Below are 19,676 nucleotides of genomic sequence, written 5' to 3'. Positions count from 1 at the left end.
TGGATACATTTCCAATCAATGCAAAGTATCAAGATGCCATATTTTCCTACCGAAGAAGACACCAAGAATGACTGTATCTTAATATTCTTTGAGACCAAGTAAATTGAGAAAAAGTACAGATATGTTATACAATATAATGTCCTTCATGAAAGAATTCCATGGCCTAACTCAATATATGCAGATCTTGCCTACAGGAGATATATATGACTACTGGAATAGTGGGCATATTACATATGAGAGCACCCAACTTCCATAGCTAACTTTGGATTTAAGGAGAATGTCTGGAATTAAGGATGTCACACAGCTTCGTGGGACTGTAAATGGTCAAGGCAATGTTTTTTTTCTCACAGGCTCTTATAAACCTTGGTTTTAGGATAGTAATAAGTTTGGGATGCTGGAGAGTTGGTTCAGCTGTTATAAAAACATACTAGACATGAATTTGGTTTCTAGGTCCTACATTAGGCAGCTTACTACCAATTGTAACACTAGCTTTGAGGGATCTGATGCACTTTTCTAATCTCAGAGGGCATGCCCATGAAGTTCACATTCACTCTTATACATAAATACACAGAGATAAAATAATTCTTTAAAAATAGACATCCACATTTGGGCTTATGCCTTCTAGATTTGTAGGCAAACTTGATATTGCATACATGAGTAAATTTTTGATAAATCATGTTGTTTAATCCTCTGAGTTTGAGATATTTTCCCACTAAGCAAAAGCTAAGCATAACATGAAAATGAAATACTTTCATTTTGAAATAAGCTAATTTCTTATTTTGTGATCATAGGTAATTTGTAATCATTTGCAACTTTCTTGGGTTTGCTGCTGAGAAATCTTTGTGTATGTTGAGTGGCTTTTTTCCATCTCAGCTGAATATAGACATGAGTAATTCAGCAAATACATGTTAAGGGAGACAGTATTGTGCTATTTGCTTGCATTATGTCATTACTGTGTATTATGGAATTCTCTGATGCTCTACATCTGAGTGATAAAATGCAGGCAGTCGGAGCTGAACAGAACTGAAGAGGAGAGATTTCTCTCCTACATTTCTATCTGAGTCACACAACATTCTATTGTCTCAAATGAAGTGCCCGAGCTATCAAACAACAGAAGGTGCTCTATTCTTTCCATAACAAGACTGTAGTCTATCTACTTCTCTAAATTTAATGCAAACAATGACACCCATAATGTCTGACATGATTTAGAACAGAAGGTCTCAAAGTGCTATTCTGAGAGCATCTATCTTATATATCCAAGTAGCCTCATGCATCCAGAGCTTGTATATAAGAAACTGAACACTGAAGGCTAAAATTCAATATAATGGGTTACTCACAAATAATTATTGTAAAAATCTCTATAGTATTGCAGCTAGAATTTCTCATTATATTAGAGTAGCATAGCTGAATTATCTATATTAGCCCCATCTTCCTTAGCACTTAAAATTACGTTAGATGAGTGAAAAAATCAGGAACGTATTAGAGCCCATTATACATTTTCCCAGTTCTCCCCTATAGTACCAAGATATAGACACAATCATTTGTTTAAACTTGTTTTCTTGCTTCAAAGTACATGGTTCACAATGGGCCAAGATAAAATTGCTTTGAAAATGACCTTGAACTTATAAGTGGATACCAGGATTAAATAGATTTTCTAGAGTCAGGATACAGCTCTCTGTGGCAAGAGTTCATTTATTTTTCCCCATGAGCTTCAGAAGGAGGGTTCTTCCTTCTCCATGGATTAATTTCTGCAAGATTTTATGAATATAGGGGCCTTTGACTTAGTTATTCTGAAAATCTCCTTATCAGAAAGAAGGGCCTTTTAGACAGCCATTTATATTGTTTGCTTTACACAATATAACCACATTAAACCAGGTTATTCTTGTTTCATTCTCATCATGGTACTGGCTGTTGGCAAACGAGCTGCACTTACTATATTTCCCACTCAAGAAGCAACAAAGACAGTATCTGGAGAAATGCCATCTACATTGGAATCACTGAGTAGTTACATTGTACCAATGCTAAAACCATTGTTGACTCAATTACCCACAGCAAATAATATGACAGTGTGAGAACATCATCCATGCCATCACGTAGAGCTCTCGATCTGACCTGAGGCAAACAATGTTCTGAGATAGATACAGGACTCATACCTATGTCTGGAGTCTAAATTCTGAAGATCTCTATGCTAGGCAGTTACTTGCAATGGTAGCTGCAAGGCTCCTGTGGTTAAAGAGATCTCAACTGATATGTTTCTGTCTGGCAGAGAGCAAAGTTATAACATTGTCTCCAGGATTCTCATCCCCTATTAGCCATCCCTAAACAATCCCTGCCATTCCACTCTGGTTGTGGCAAGAAATATGGTGGAATCTCACTTCTGTAGTTAAACCATTGATGTGCTGTGAGCACGTTCATCAAAAAGCAGATTTCTCTAGATGGGCTTGATCTATTCAGATGGGCTCCTTAAGGGAAGATAAATTTATATGTCAGAAGGATTCATGATATCTGTAAAGATACAGTCTGGATGAGTGTTACAGCCAACAATGATTTTATATTAACACCCACATGGCTTTGGAAGATTCTGAACTTTCTGAGGATACAGTCAGCTAGCAATAGGACTACAGTGCTATGATATTCTCAGTGGTCTAGACTGAAGTTTTATGCTCATGTTTGAGGAGACATAAGGGTTTTTTGGAAAGTTTTTGAAGTAGAAATGATGGTATTTTACTAGGGAAAACATGTGAAGGAATGTTTAGCTGAAGTGGACTAAGGCAGATTCATGAAGGAACATTTAGCTGAAGCAGATGCAGATGTAAGGAGCTTCAGCTAATGCAAGTACATGAAAGAATATGTAACAGCACATGAAAGGATATGTAACAAAGGACTCTTTGCCGATGACAAACACATTTTTGATTCACCTTACATTGAGTTGTTGAGATGCATTTGTAGGGACTCCATAGAGAGAAACCCACCCCAAAAAAATCTGGTGGTGTCCTGCAGTTTTGTACAGCTTCTGAAGACTTGGGCTGATTGGTAAACTGATTTCAGCTGAGAGAGAGACATGTGTTGAGCCAAGACACGTGGAAAACACACAAGATTTGGAAGGTATAACTAAGACTCTACAAACAGTGATGGGGGCTGAGCTTGGCTTGCCCTACAGAGCTACATATGCAAAGCTTATGTGTCCCCCGGAGTCTTCACTGATCTTCGCTTTCCTAAGAAAGGTTCATATGAAAACTCCTGCAGTTCCTTCTGGTCCATCCTACTGATTCTACTGAACTGGACTGATGATGTATTTCTGAAGTGTTTGCAAGTGGATAGAGCTGCTGTTCCTAAGCTATAAACTAATCTGTTGATTTCCAGGCAACATAGACAGGAGTTGCTCCAAAGAACCTTTCTACATAGGTCCACATCCCTCCTCCTACCACCCCTGTATCCTTTCTTTAGTACTAACTCTGGTGAGTGGTAGGCTAAAAGGGAGGTTAAAGCAATTAAGAACCATCATTAAAAATAGATTTTGAAAAAAAAAAGTTACAGTGAATGGTAAGGTGTTGCTAGGGAAACACTGGAAATAAGAAATAAAGAAGACAGAAATTTTAGGAATAGAAATTTCTTGCAAGAGCTGATGATTCTAGCCAAAATGTAGATTAAGAAGAGCAGCATATAATATGTTACATACTGTTTTTAGAGAGGAAATGGCCCAAGGTCAGCAGAAAGCTAATTCAAACAATTCTTAGGCACAGTTGGCTTAGGACAGATAGCCACAATCTTTCAGTTGGGAAAGCAGGGTTCCTAGGCACTGAAACCTTTACTCCATTGAGGCCCCTGTCAAAGCCCCTGAGCAAACCTTGACAATTCTGCCTCTGAGCAAGGACACAGAAATAATATTCTGTTCATTCTTTTATTGGGGTGTCTCAGAAAGCCTCAGATTGAATTGGGTCCCAAAAGGCAAGTACTCTCTCCCTTTTAATGTCTATACCTGTAGCTTATCCATGTCGGTAAATTTTATCCATCTTCCATATACACCCAAATTTTATAAGATAGCTGCATGCCTAATATAAATGCAAATTTGCCAATTATTATGTTTATGTCTTCATCTTTCTTCATTTCTCATTAACTATACAAGCAAATGATTTGTTCAAAGTAGTTGTCTATTAGTTGTAGTAGATATAAACTTCACAAACACGGGTGTCATCTGTACTGTTCACTGCTAATTCTCTGGGATTATAACAGAGTACCCATCCCACATTATTCTACCAAATCCATATGCAAAACAGATAAATGCATATAGCATTACACAAAGAAAGATGTGTACTAGCAAAGGATGCACTTGTCCGTTGAGTAACTTGTAATTCACTGCTGTATGGAGTCTTCATCCTCACAGTGTTGAGGATTTTCTGGACTATACATTTCCCACAATGTTGGAAAGAAAGGAACAGCCTCATTCATGTACAAACTGTAGGAGCCTCATTCATGTACAAACTGAATAGTTTCAAAACTTGCTGACTTAGCCTGTGGCTTTGTTTTCAGACATCCATTTCTCTGTATCCCTTCTAAGTACAGATCAGAGGGAAGGACTGTTGCTCTAAAACAGAAGGAAATCAGGTGAAGGGAGCTGGTGACTTTGACTGAGAAACATGGTGTTGATCACGCCCATGTCAGCAACCCAGGCCATTTTGACCTCCAGAGAATGTCAGAAGTCAGCAGAACACACTGCATATGGCAGAATTTATGATCAAGCTCAGCCTTGGAAGACGTCAGAGTTTTCTCCTCACCTGCTATTGAGTCAAAGTACACATAAACATGTCCCTACCCTTGCTTCTCCCAGCTTCCTGAAACATGCCATTAATATAAAGAAAAAAATATCCTAAGTGTACTGGGGAGGAACAAAAATCCCCAAGGCTCTAAGATTTCAGTTTACTGTTATTCAAGAAAATTTGAAACATTTTTTATTTCCCTATCATTTGATTCCCTTTTAAATAATGTTATCCAAACCATACTGAGAGAAAACAAACATGTAAAGCACGGAAGAAACCCACACCCTAAAGGCCATCAGTGGTGAGAATTGGAGCCCCAGAGTCCAAGTGATGCTATTTTACTGATTTCAGTTCATAAAATTGAAATGCTCTTAGAATATACGTCGCTTTCTTGGGCCCTTAAAGGTGCAGGTTTTCCTTTACTGTTGAAAAATTTTCTGAAGAGTCTCTAAGCAGCATTCAAACTTTAGGTAGTATACTCCCTCCAGAGAAACACTATTGCTTGCATGTAATAAAGGAACAATTTTGGCATTTTTTAACCTGTCCCATCTTTTTTTTTTTTTTAATCATTCAATATTGTGACTTTGAATATTTGGAAAAATGTAAAAGTACTTTCTTAATATACACTAGCTAAACAGTTTTTTTTTTTTTTTGGCTTTTTTTTTAAACGACTTTATTTTACAAAACAAAGATAAATGTAAAGATTTTAAACATTTTTGCTTAAAATTATACATTTTTGTCAGTACTGTTTTTTCAGACATTAAAATAAATTTTACATAAAACCATGTGAATATGTTTTTTAGTCAGTACTTGATTTTTTTCAAGGGCTTGACAGTATGCATTGAAAACGTACTAGTTGCAATAAGCGTAAATTACATGCAAAACAAAACACAACATGGAAATAGTCAAAGTCTTCTTGTTTTGTGAATATATGTATATTTTTTGTTTTCTTTATTTCTTGGACTTCATACAGTCTGTGAGTTGTTTCTGGAGGAGTGCAAGCCTCTGGGGTTAGCATCCCACTATCAGTGACTGCATATTATGTCTGTTCTTTTGTGACTGGGTTATCTCACTCAGGATGATCTTCTCTAGATGCAGCCATTTTCTTAAGAATTTGGTTAAGTCATTGTTTCTGGTGGCTGAGTAGTATTCCATTGTGTATATGTACCACAATTTTTGTATCCATTCGTCTTCTGAAAAACATCTGGGTTCCTTCCAGCTTCTGGCTATTATAAATAGAGCCGCTATGAACATTGTGGTGCATATATCTTTGTTGTGTATTAAAGTGTCTCTGGGGTATATGCCCAGAAGTGGAATAGCTGGGTCTTCAGGTAGTACTATATCCAATTTTCTGAGGTATCGCCAGACAGATTTCCAGAGTGGTTATATTAGCTTGCAACCCCACCAACAGTGGAGAAGTGTTCCTATTTCTCCGCAGCCTCGCCAGCATCTGCTGTCATCTGAGTTTTGGATCTTGGCCAATCTGACTGGTGTGAGGTGGAATCTTAGGGTTGTTTTGATTTGCATTTCCCTGATGGCTAAGGATGTCGAGCACTTCCTCAGATGTTTTTCGGCCATTCGGTGTTCCTCAACTGAAAATGATTTGTTTAGCTCTGTACCCCATTTTTTAATAGGGTTATTTGATTCTCTGGTGTCTAGCTTTTTGAGTTCCTTGTACACCTTGGATATTAGGCCTCTATCTGATGTGGTGTTGGTAAAGATCTTTTCCCATTCTGTTAATTGCTGTTTTGTTTTCTTGACGATGTCCTTAGCCTTACAGAAACTTTGCAATCTCATTAAGTCCCATTTGTTAATCTTTGACCTTAGAGCTTGAGCCATTGGTGTTTTGTTCAGGAAATTTTCTCCTGTGCCTATGTGTTCTAAGGTTTTCCCTACTTTCTCATCTAATAGTTCCAGTATATCTGGTTTAATGTGGAAATCTTTAATCCACTTACACTTGAGCTTTGTACAAGGAGATAAGAACGGGTCTATTTTCATTCTTTTGCATGTTGAGTGCCAGTTGGACCAGCACCATTTGTTGAATAGGCTGTCCTTTTTCCATTGAATGTTTACTGCTCCTTTGTCAAAAATCAGGTGACCATATACATGAGGGCTCATTTCTGGATCTTCTATTCTATTCCATTGATCCACTTGCCTATTTCTGTACCAGTACCATGCAGTTTTCAGCACAATTGCCTTGTAATATAGCTTGAGGTCAGGGATAGTGATTCCCGCAGATGTTTTTTTGTTGTTGAGGATGGATTTCGCTATTCTAGGTCTTTTGTTATTCCATATGAAATTGCACATTGATCTTTCCAATTCCATGAAGAACTGGGTTGGAATTTTGATGGGGATTGCATTGAATCTGTAGATTGCTTTTGGTAGGATGGCCATTTTTAAGATGTTGATCTTTCCAATCCATGAGCATGGGAGATCTTTCCATTTTCTGAGATCCTCCTCAATTTCTTTCTTTAGAGGTTTGAAGTTCTTGCCATACAGGTCCTTCACTTCCTTAGTTAGAGTCACACCAAGGTATTTCATAGTTTTTGTAACTATTGTCAAGGGTACCTTTTCCCTAATTTCTTTCTCCACATGTTTGTCCTTTGAGTATAGGAAGGCTACTGATTTGTTTGAGTTAATTTTGTATCCGGCCACTTTGCTGATAACTTGTTTATCAGCTGTAGGAGTTCTCTGGTGGAATTTTTGGGGTCACTCAAGTACACTATCATGTCATCGGCAAAGAGTGATGTTTTTATCTCTTCCTTTCCGATTTGTATCCCCTTGATCTCCTTTTGCTGTCTAATTGCTCCAGCCAGGACTTCCAGTACTATGTTGAATAGGTAGGGAGAGAGTGGGCAGCCTTGTCGAGTCCCTGATTTTAGTGGGATTGCTTCAAGTTTCTTGCCATTAAGTTTGATGTTGGCTGTTGGTTTGCTGTATATTGCTTTTATTATGTTTAAATATGGGCCTTGGATTCCTGTTCTTTCCAGGACTTTTAACATGAAGGGGTGTTGGATTTTGTCGAATGCTTTCTCAGCATCTAGTGAGATGACCATGTGATTTTGGTCTTTAAGTTTGTTTATATGGTGGATTACATTGATGGATTTCCTTATGTTAAACCATCCCTGCATCCCAGGGATGAAGCCTACTTGGTCATGATGAATGATGGTTTTGATGTGTTCTTGAATTCGGTTTGTAAGGATTTTGTTGAGTATTTTTGCATCAATGTTCATAAGTAAGATTGGTCTGAAGTTCTCTTTCCTTGTAGGGTCTTTGTGTGGCTTAGGTACGAGGGTTATTGTAGCCTCAAAAAATGAGTTAGGTAATATTCCATCTGATTCTATCTTTTGAAATAGTTTGGTGAGTATTGGTGTTATATTCTCAATAAATGTCTGATAAAATTCTGCACTGAACCCATCTGGACCTGGGCTTTTTTTAGTTGGGAGGCTTTTGATGACTTCTTCTATTTCTTTAGGTGTTATAGGGTTATTTAGATGGTTTATTTGGTCCTGGTTTAACTTTGGGACCTTGTATCTGTCTAAGAATTCATCCATTTCCTCCAGATTTTCCAATTTTGTGGAGTATAAGTTTTTGTAGTAGGATCTGATGAATTCTTGAATTTCCTCAGTTTCAGTTGTTATGTCCCCACTTTCCTTTCTGATTTTATTAATTTGGATACTCTCTCTTTGCCCTCTACTTAGTGTGGCTAGGGGTTTATCAATCTTGTTGATTTTCTCAAAGAACCAACTCTTGGTTTTGTTGATTTTTTCAATGGTTCTTTTTGTTTCTATTTGGTCTATTTCTGCCCTAATTTTGATTATTTCTTGCCGTCTACTCTTTTTGGGTATATCTGCTTCCTTTTGTTCTAGGGCTTTTAGCTGTGCTGTCAGGTTGCTGATGTGAGCTCTTTCCAGTTTCTTCTTGGAAGCACTTAGGGCAATGAGTTTTCCTCTCAATACTGCTTTCATTGCATCCCATAGGTTTGGGTATGTTGTGTTATCATTTTCGTTGAATTCTAGAAAGTCCTTAATTTCTTTCTTTATTTCTTCTTTGACCCTGCTATCCTTTAACAGAGCGTTGTTTAGTTTCCATGTGTATGTGGGCATTTTGTTGTCTTTGTTGTTGTTAAAGACCAGCCATAGACCATGGTGATCTGAGAGGATGCATGGGAGTATTTCAATCTTCTTATATCGATGAAGGCTCATTCTGTGTCCAATTATGTGGTCAATTTTCGAGAAGGTACCATGGGGTGGTGAGAAGAAGGTGTATTCTTTTACTTTAGGATAGTATGTTCTGTATATATCTATTAATTCTAGTTGGTTCAAAGTCTCTGCTAGTTTTGCAGTGTCCTTGTTCAGTTTCTGTTTCCCTGATCTGTCAATTGGTGAGAGTGGGGTGTTAAAGTCTCCCACTATTATTGTGTGGGGTGAAATGTATTTTTTGAGCTTTAGTAGAGTTTCTTTTATGAATGTGGGTGATTTTTTATTTGGAGCATATATGTTAATGATTGAGAGTTCCTCCTGACAGATTTCCCCGGTAATGAGTAAAAAGTGTCCTTCTTTATCTTTTTTGATAACTTTTGGTTGGAAGTTTACTTTATTTGATATTAGAATAGCCACTCCAGCTTGCTTCTTGGAGCTGTTTGCTTGGAAGTTTTTTTCCCACCCTTTTACTCTGAGATAGTGTCTGTCTCTGTCTCTGAGATGAGTTTCCTGTATGCAGCAAAAGACTGGATTTTGTTTATGTATCCAGTCTTGTAGTCTATGTCTCTTTATTGGGGAGTTGAGACCATTTATGTTAATAGATATCAAGGAATAATTGTTTCTGTTTCCTGCCATTTTTGCTTTTTTGGGTTGAGTTGTGTCTGTGTTTTTTTCTTCTTTTAGTTTTCTTGTTTAGGAGTTTTCTTGTTTTTACTAGGCTGTATTTTCCCTCCTTGTATTGGGTTTTCCACCTATAATTCGTTGTAGTGCTGGGTTTGTGGTCAGATATTGTGTGAATTTTGATTTGTCTTGAAATATCTTTGTCTCTCCATCGATGGTGATTGATAGTTTTGCTGGGTATAGCAGCTTGGGCTGGCACTTGTGCTCTCTTAAGGAGTGCATGATGTCTGTCCAGGCTCTTCTAGCTTTCATAGTCTCTGTTGAGAATTCGGGTGTGAGTCTGATTGGTCTGCCTTTATATGTTACCTGACCTTTTTCCCTTACTGCTTTTAGTATTCTTTCTTTACTTTGGGCACTTGATGTTTTTACTATTATGTGTCGGGAGGTATTTCTTTTCTGGTCCAACCTATTTGGAGTTCTGAAGGCTTCTTTTATGCTTGTGGTCATCTCATTCTTGAGGGTAGGGAAGTTTTCTTCTATGATTTTGTTGAAGATATTTACTGTGCCTCTTTGTTGATACTCTTCTCCCTCTTCTATTCCTATTATCCTTAGGTTCGGTCTTCTCATTGTGTCTTGGATTTCCTGGACATTTTGGGTTAGGAGCTTTTTGTTTTTTGCATCTACTCTGGCTGTTTTGTCTATGTTTGCAATGTTGTCTTCTGCCCCCGAGATTCTCTCCTCGATCTCTTGTAATCTATTGGAAATTCTTGCTTCTGTGACTCCTGATTTCTTTTTTTGGTGTTCTGACTCTAGGGTTATCTCTTTTAGCACTTTCTTTATTGTGTCAATTTCTGTTTTAATTTCCCTCTTCCATTCCTTTATTTCTTTGGTTCTGTTTTCGTCTCGTTCTTTGAGTTCTTTGAGTGTTTTTCTTGTTTCTTTTTTAAAAGCTTCTGAATCTTTTTGCTTTTCCTCCCTTTCTTGTTTAAGTAACTCTATCAGCGTCTTGAGGCATGATTTCAGGTCTGTGTCTTCTTTCTCTGGAGTGTTTGGAATTCCGATGTTTGCTACTATCGGAGAGCTGGGTTCTTGTGTTGCTAGATTGTCTTGGTTTCCTTGGGATATACTCTTTCTCTTTCCTCTTGCCATTTTGTTGTCAGTGATATGTTCTTGCCTTTCCCTTGTATGTGGTCTGTGTCCCTGGTACACTTTCCGTGTGCACTCCGCAGAGATCTCTCTACTCCCCGGCAGCCCAGGTTCCGGGTGGCAGCTGGGCCAGGCTCCGCTCTGCGTACTGAAGTCGCCTCCGGGTGGGAACAGACGTTTCTAAGATCTGTTCCTGGTCACAGATGCTCAGCCTCTCCGAGCCACCTTTCCGGCTGGCAGGTGGGCCAGGCTCTGCTCTGTGTCCTGAAGTCGTCTCAGGGTGGGAACAGAAGTTCCTAAGATCTGTTCCCGGTTACTGGATCGGGGAGGACAGGGCAGGTCAGGGCAGGGGGTGCCCTTTCCGTGTGCACTCCGCAGAGATCCCTCTGCTCCCCAGCAGCCTAGGTCTCCCACTCAGCAGTTGCTCAGCCTGCATGAGCCGCCTTTCCGGCTGGCAGTTGGGCCAGGCTCCGCTCTGCGTCCTGAATCCAACCTGTCCCATCTTAATACCAAATCGTACATTGTTGCATTGTGTGAAAAAAATATTCTTTCTGTCCTTGATGATTTAAGGAGAATATAATTGCAGTTTGTATGCCATTGTGTCTCTGTGTGAGGGCACAAGGAAAATAAAGATGCTATTGTTATCCGTATTGTTCATTATCTTATGGAGAACAACTATTTATTCATTGCTTTGTATTCTAGGTGTAGAAAGTGTATCAAACAAATGACTGAATTTGTGAAGCAAATTGGCATATGAAGAAACAGGGGTACCTTGTGATACAAATGCCACAAAGAAATATCCTAGAACTTCATTGGAATAAACATGTCACACACAGCTCCAGTGTGTCTCTGTTGGTGGGGGGGATGATGAGAGTGAAGAGGCTAATTAAATTTTTGTACTTGCAAAGACTCCTATAAGACAAGCAAAGAGGAAAAAAGCCATCGTAGACAAAAACAGATCAAACAGAAATATTTAGAGATATGTGAACAATATTTTGGGGAGAGTTAACTGTCAACATACAATGGGACTCATGAGCACAGCAACATGGATCTGTGCTAGAGGCAGCTCTTCAAAGGATCTGTGTAGAAATCCAAAATGATTAAGAATTTCTTGTTTCCTTTTGAAGTTAAACAAAACATGACTGTTCTTCAACAGTTGAGTGAGTGACTGGGGACCACATTGTATCTGAGAAGGATCATCTTGGAAACCTGAGAGAGGCAGTAATATGCAGAAGTCACGTGTGTGTGTGTGTGTGTGTGTGGAGGGGTTAGAGAATGATGGTTGTCATAAATTACACATACATATATGTGCATGCATATATATATATATATATGTATATATATATATATATATATACATACATAATACACACACACAAATCAGTTCTAAAAGCAACAAAGAACTGAGGGAGAACAGAATTTGATGTCAAATAAAATAAGAGATTAATAAGAGAAAGATGACTTCAGAATTTCTGATTTCAAAGCCTGAATAAGAAGTGCTTGAGGGAGTTTGGGAGAGTCAGATAGTGAGAAGGAGGACTGGACTTTATGTTGCTTGTAATTTAATTCTGTTTGCACAAAGATCTATAGCAAGGCTTCCTAATGTTGTCCCTGGGCTCAGGCTGGGGTGTTCGTCTCACGAAATGCTGGGAGACTGAGAGCAAAGTGAAGCTGCTGGACTCCAGCAGCGTTTACAGCACTGCATCTGGCAGGTCTGCAGCCTGCCTTACCTGGTGAAAAGCCACTGACCTAATTACTTACGTACACTATTGGTGCTTTTCTCTGCCACTATATGATCTGGCAACATAGTTGAAGTGATAAGTCGAATGGAAGATAGAGAAAAGAGAAATGGAATGCTGCCACATCTCTGTCTCTCATGTACTAATAATGTGGTTTTCTGGTTCTGTTGACCTTCCTCCTTCATTAGCCATTTCTTGTCATTCCTTACTTTATCTGCCTTTCTATTATTGTTTTAGCTTTATTTACTAGTCCTAAATATTTTACCTATTCAGTTAAAGCAAAGCAGCACTTATTTTCCTTTATTGAATGTAGATTTTATTTCTCACACAATATACCCAGATTATGATATTGCCTTTCTTTATGCCTCCCAGTTCCTCCCAACCTTCCTTCCCATCCAGACCCTCTCTTCACCCTCTCTCATTAAAAATATTTAAACTTCTACGGGATAATAATATACTAACATAATGTAATATAATATATAATATGATAAAACAAAATTTAACATTCAGACAAAACAAACAAACAAAAGAAACAAAATCAGAAGGGTGTGTGTATGTCTGTGTCTCTGCATGCACATGTGCAAGAGGGACCTGTATGGTAAAAAGAGAGTAGGAGAAATATATAAAACATGAAATAAAAATAATAAATAATACGATAAAACTTTTTATAAAGGAATATCCATGACATGGAATTCTCAGACAATGACCCTCCAAAGAACCATTAAGCTTATGTTCTGTTGGTCATCTACAGCATGGAGCCAAAACTTAAGAATAGTTTGTGCCCCCAGTGAAATTCCATTGGAGAAAACTATACTTTCATTGGCAAGTGGTTATCATTTGGAGATCGTATGAGCAGTAGTTTTCGGAGTGCATTTATCTGTAATGTATGACATTGATAAATATGTTAATTAAATTATTTGTTTAGTATCAGGCATATCTGATATTGTTGGAATGTACTTTATAATATTTCATAATGTGTTCCTGAACTCTGGTTGAATTAGGGAAAAGCTGGAAGAAGATGAGGAGGAGGGCATCCCTGTAAGAGGACTAGGTGTCTCAGTTAACCTGGACCCCTGAGATATCTTAGACACTAGATCACCAACCAGGCAGCATTTACAAGCTGATATGAGACCCCCAACATGTATACAGAAGAGGACTCTCAGGTCTGGGTTAAGTCAGAGAAGATGAACCTAACCCATAAGAAATTGGAGGCTCCAAGGAGTTTAGAGGTCTGGTAGGGTTGATGGGATAGGTGGGGTAGGAACTTTCTTGTGAAGACAGGGTGGTTGGGAAAGAGGTATGGGGTGTAGAACACTAGGAGAATTGACCAGGAGGGGAATAAAATCTTGAGTGTAAAAATAAAAAATAGAAAAAAGAAAAATTGAATATATACATGTACACATACATGTACATGCACAAGCACAAGCACATATAACCTTCTCCAGAGTTATCTGTAGACTTAATGCAATTCCAATTAAAATCCCCAGAGAGAATTTTGAAAATATAAGTTGATTAATTTTCTTCTTGAAATTAAAAATATATAGAATCACCAAAACATTTTTGAATATGATGATCAAATTTTAAAACGATGCTATCTGATTTCAATTTTCTATAGAGTACAAATAGTCAACCAAAATGACACTGAAGGAAGATAGATAAATAAATAGATAGATAGATAGATAGATAGATAGATAGATAGATATAGATAGATAGATAGATAGATAGATAGATAATGTTATTCAGAGTTAGCATTCAGAATTGTCTTTAGTTCCTAAATTTTTATGATCTGGGACAGTTTGGGTTTGTATTTATGATTATGATATTTTAGAGTGAAAGCCATCTATTCCTGGGCATACAACCAAAAGATGCTTCATCATATCACAAGGATATTTGTTTCACTGTGATTATAGAACCTTTATTTGTAATACCTAGAAACTGGAAACAACCCAGATGCCCCTGAACCGAAGAATGGATAAAGAAACTGTGGTTCATTTACACAAAGGAATACTATTCAGCTATTTTTAAAAGGGACATCATGAATTTGGCAGGCAAATGATATATCTTCTGGAATGAGGTAATTCAGACCCCCCCCAAAAAAAAGAACATGTTATGGTATATACTCACTTACAAGTGGATATTAGCCATAAAGTGGAGGATAATCATGCTAAAATCTACAAACTCAAAGAAGCCAAATAACATGGAGGGCCCAAGAAAGATGCTTGACTTTAACTCAGAAAGGGAAATCAAATAGACCTCAGGGGCAGATGGAGGAAGGAATCTGGGTGAGAGTAAAATTGGAGAGGGTAACTGGGCAAGGAAATTAGTCGTAGAGAGAACAAATAGGAGACCATCTTTAGGACTTGTCAGAGAACTGGGACAAAGAAAGGTTCCAAGTAGTGTATGGGCTGAATTTAGCTGATACCACAACAGTGGAGCCAGAAGTGGCCATGTCCTATAGCCAAGCAAGACTCCTAGTGGAGGGAAAGGGACACCTATTCATCCACAAACCTTTGAAGCAAAATATATGCTGCCTACAAGATGGGTAGGGACAAAGATGGAGCAGACACTGAGGGATTGGTCAACCAATGACTGGCCTAAAATTGGGAACCATCCTATGGGTAAGAACCAGTCTATGATACTAATAATGATACTTTGTTATACTTGAAAAAAGGAGCCTAGCATAATTTTCCTTTGAGAGCTTCACACAGCAGTTGATGAAAACTAACCTAGATAACTATAACCATATACTAGATGGAGCCTAGGAAGCCTCCTGGAAAAATTGGAGCAAGAATGAGAGACCTAAAGGAGATAAGGACTCCACAAGAAGACCATCAGAGTAAACCAAACAGTTGGTGGCTTCCAGCGTCTGAACCACCAACCAAAGAGCAAGTGTGGGCTGAACTTAGGCTTCCAGCACATATGTAACAGACATGCAGTTTGACATGCAGCTCCCAACAACAGCAGCTGGGTTTTTTCCTTAAATCTGTTGCCTCCCTTTGGATTGACCTTAGTGGGAATAAAATAGCCTAGTCCTGTAGTGACTTGATGTAGCATGGTAGAATGATACCCAGAAGAGACTCCCTCTTCTTAGAGGAGAAGGGGCTGGGGAAGGGCTGGAGGAGGGGCTCTGTGAGGGAGTAGCAGGAGGAAGGATTGTGTTAGGTATATAAAGTGAATACATAAATTAATGAAAGAAAAGAAATAAGTAAAGGAGAAATGGAAATCGATTATTCAGTCAGGTGACAGATAGATGAGAAGGTCTGTCAAACCCGAACTTAAGGCCATAGAGTAAAAACAAAAGAATCATGTCCTGGCCTGCTTTTCTGCTGCTGTGGTAAATCCCAGGACCAAGGGCAAGCTGGGGAGGAAAAGGCTTACTTCAGCTTCTATTCCAAGTGACATCTTAGGTGAAATAAGTGCAGAAATCATGGGATTCTGCTTACAAGCTAGGATTCAGCTACCTTTTTTATACAACCCACCACTACCCTATCCACACCTGGCACTGCCCATGGTGGTATTCCTCTCCCAGTCAATCAACAAACAAGAAAATCCCTTATATAATGCCTACACATCAAGTATATCAAAGCAATGTCCCCATCGAGATACCTTCAGATAATTCAGGTCTGTGTCAATGTGATAGCTGCACTAAGCTAGAAGAAAGGCATATGTCAGCATATTGGGAGACTGGATTTACTTTTGGAAGGAGAGAGTCTCATGGCACCAAAGCTCTGGGAATCCAGGTGATGTCTAGACATGGACTGCTTGGACAACAAAACAGCCAGCAGTGGGAAGTGAGAACTCGAGACTGAGCTCATTGTGTTTTCTTTTTTGTTTGTTTGTTTGTTTTTGTTTGTTTTGTTTTGTTTTTTTGTTTTTTTCTCAAGGAGGCAATTGGATCTGCTCTACTCTGCTGACCACCCCTGTTGAGATACTACTAGTCATTCTGCAACCTGGAAATGTACTGTAGGAGCAGAGCATTATCTGGACAAAATAGCAGATGGCAAATTAAAGCCAGTTCTTTTCAATTCCTTTGGTTCTAAGGAATGTAAATGGTCCAACTCTGCTTCAAAGGACAGGTCTCCCTCCTGGTTTAAAAACAACCTCCGGAAGACATGTAGTCTATGCATCACTGTGCAGGGGTCTGTAGTCTATGCATCACTGTGCAGGAAGACCCCCGGGGTTTAAAGCAGAGCTGAGCACTGGTCTCAGGTCCCTTGCTAGCTCAGTTATGGCTCTGAAAATAAACTGGGCTGGGCTGGGGAGATCACTCAGATGGTAAGAGCATTTACTATGCAGGAATAGGGCTTGAGGTTAGGTCTAAGTACTATATATATGCCAGGTTTGACTACAATTCCAGCAATGGTTGGAGCAAAGACAAGAGAATTGCTGGTATTTATCTCCACCTAATATATCTAAAAACAAACAAACAAGCAAACAAAACCAGCTTCAGGTTCAGTAGAAAATACTGTCTCAAGAGAACAAGGCAAGGAATAAATGGAGTAGGATGCCTGAATGTAGACGAAAAGTCTCACCTATACACACACTGAATGTAGGTGGAAAGACATCTATACGCACATTGAATGTAAACGAAAAGACTCACCTATACAAGAACTGAATGTGGATGGAAAGATTCACCTATACACACATTGAATGTGGAGGGAAAGACTCACCTATACACACACTGAATGTGGATGGAAAGACTCACCTATACATACACCAACATGCATATGAATGTTCCTCTTGCAAGCACACAGCGAAAGAAATAACAACTTAACTTTTCAATTTTAAATTAAATTACCTAAAAAATATACTCTTTACTGGACTCTTTATGCCCAAACTACTAATACACTGTTTTCTATCAGAATGTGAATGGTGCATACTGAATGCACTCCCATGTTCTGAAAAGTTACGTGTTAGCATTAAAGGGAAATAAAGCCTCAAGGCAGAGAATTCTGGGGAAGGGAATGTTATATATATATATATGTGTGTGTGTGTGTGTGTGTGTGTGTGTGTGTGTGTGTGTGTGTGTGTGTGTAGAATATATATATTGTAGAACACTTACCTCATGAAACTTCTGAGCTTTACTCAATTTGAGAAGGATCGAGATTGCCATTAAGTTGCTACTTACTGATATCAATTTAAAATTCTTAAAATGTGAATGATTCAGCTTCTTCTCCTCCCATTTTCTGGGTTAAAAAAATGTATTCCCTGGCAAATAACAAGCTTCTGAGAAATTATCGGAATTGACAAATACCTTTGCTACAAACTGTTCACAGCAAGTGGTAGAGTGAACTTAGAATCAATTTTCCTGTCCTCAAGCCAGAATAGAAGCTGATAACTCATGGAGGACCGAGTTTCCCTGAAGTTAATCTGAAAGAAAATGTCTCACCTGGAGAAAGCTTGGGAGGGTTTAATTTGCAGAAACAAACATCATGTGGGGTGTTTCAAAGAACAATACTTTGAATCTCTAAGTAACCTTTACCATGTAAAAGAAAAGCCAAAGCCTTTTTCTGGGTTTGGATAGAGCAAAGATTCCCAGCATCTTCTCCATTTCCTATTTTACACTATGCACCACAAGCTGTTAAAAATAAAATTAGCTTACCCAGGGCTCAATTATTTCCTCTTCAATGGGCATCAATAATATTGGCAACCTTACAGAGATGGTCTCTCGACAAATCAAGTTGTTGTCTGAGGCATGATGCGTTAGATTATGGTCGAACCAGGAGAAGCTGTGATTCATGGCTGCTCTATTACTGAGGGGAAGTGGGATTTCAGTTCTTAACAAGAATGAATTTCTCATGAGACAAGTGAATCCTTTTGTTCAACCTCAAGAATTCATCTCTTGTATCTTAGAACAGAATTATTTCACAGATTCAACCATGAGAAGGCACAGAGGGACATTAAATAAAGATGCAGGGATGCTGAGGAAACAAACCCTTTGGATTTCTTAGGTCCCAGCATGGGTTGAGTAATTCAAATAAGTGGTGTACCTGGCTCCTTCCAATACACTGTCTTACATTTTAATAGGTGTGTGTGTGTGTGTGTGTGTGTGTGTGTGTGTGTGTGTGTGTGTTTGTGTGTGTTCTATGATTTATTTTCCTATGATCATTATCCCATAACAATAATACATTGTTAACAGGTACATCACAGGTTACCATCAAAGAAAAAAATGATTAGCATGCTTTTACAAACCGATGAGTACTCAATTTGCAATACTTTCTAATGTGATAATACTAAGTATATAATTATAAAATGTATATTATTAAAATGTGTTAAGTACCAGGAAAACCCAAGAAATTAATCTTAAATATCATTCACATTCTTAACATATTGGTACACAAAGCAAATGCACAAATCAGCAGGGAATTATGCTAAATGGAAAAGAACAATCCCAACATATTTTACTGTGTGATTTTATCTATACACCATGCCTTAAGCAGCAAAATAACAGAAAGAAAAAACAGGTTTGTGGTGGCTCAGACTCAGAAATGCAGAGCAATGAGGAGGAAAGATGACAAGGAAAGGGAATGTAGACTGTAAACACTCCATTAATTTGACTTTCTATGAATGAGTGACCTGGGTTTGGTACCACAGATGGTCTCAACACTTACAGTCATTCAACTTTATGACATTTCAGCTCTATAGTGATACAAAAGTACTCTGATGTTTCCTATGTAAGACATATTTAATGCATGTTCTGCTTACAGTATTTCCAACTCATAATGGATTGATCTTAACATAACCCCATCATAATCTGAGAAGTGCCTCTAGCCCTAGAAGATCTTATCATTGATAGAAGTTGGTTGAAGATAGGATTTCTTTGCATATTTCTTATAATTACTTTGAACATGGTCATCTCAGACTGAATTAATGTTTAAAAGACTTACTTAAATAGCCCTATCATGTGGTGGAAATATTAAAATAATTCAATTTCTTTCTAGTGCTCTAAGGTTTCTAGTTTTCTTTTTGTCACTTCAGGCACACTCGTAACTCTAGATCTTATTTTATAAGCTGAAATTTTTAGTTAAAGAAATATAAGAACAGTTTCCATTACCCGTCAATCTTAATGAAATGCTATTTTGGCTGAAAGTTGTGGGAACTGAGGCTGAATATGTATATAAAATTAAATATTTAAAATCACATCAGACTTAATTTATGTTGCTAAATTATGTTTTCATAAAAATGGTAGGAAACATTCCACTTCCTCTGTT

Source organism: Micromys minutus, assembly GCF_963924665.1.
Source record: "Micromys minutus genome assembly, chromosome: 17".
Lineage (NCBI taxonomy): Eukaryota > Metazoa > Chordata > Mammalia > Rodentia > Muridae > Micromys > Micromys minutus.
Note: the sequence above shows the minus strand (reverse complement) of the source record.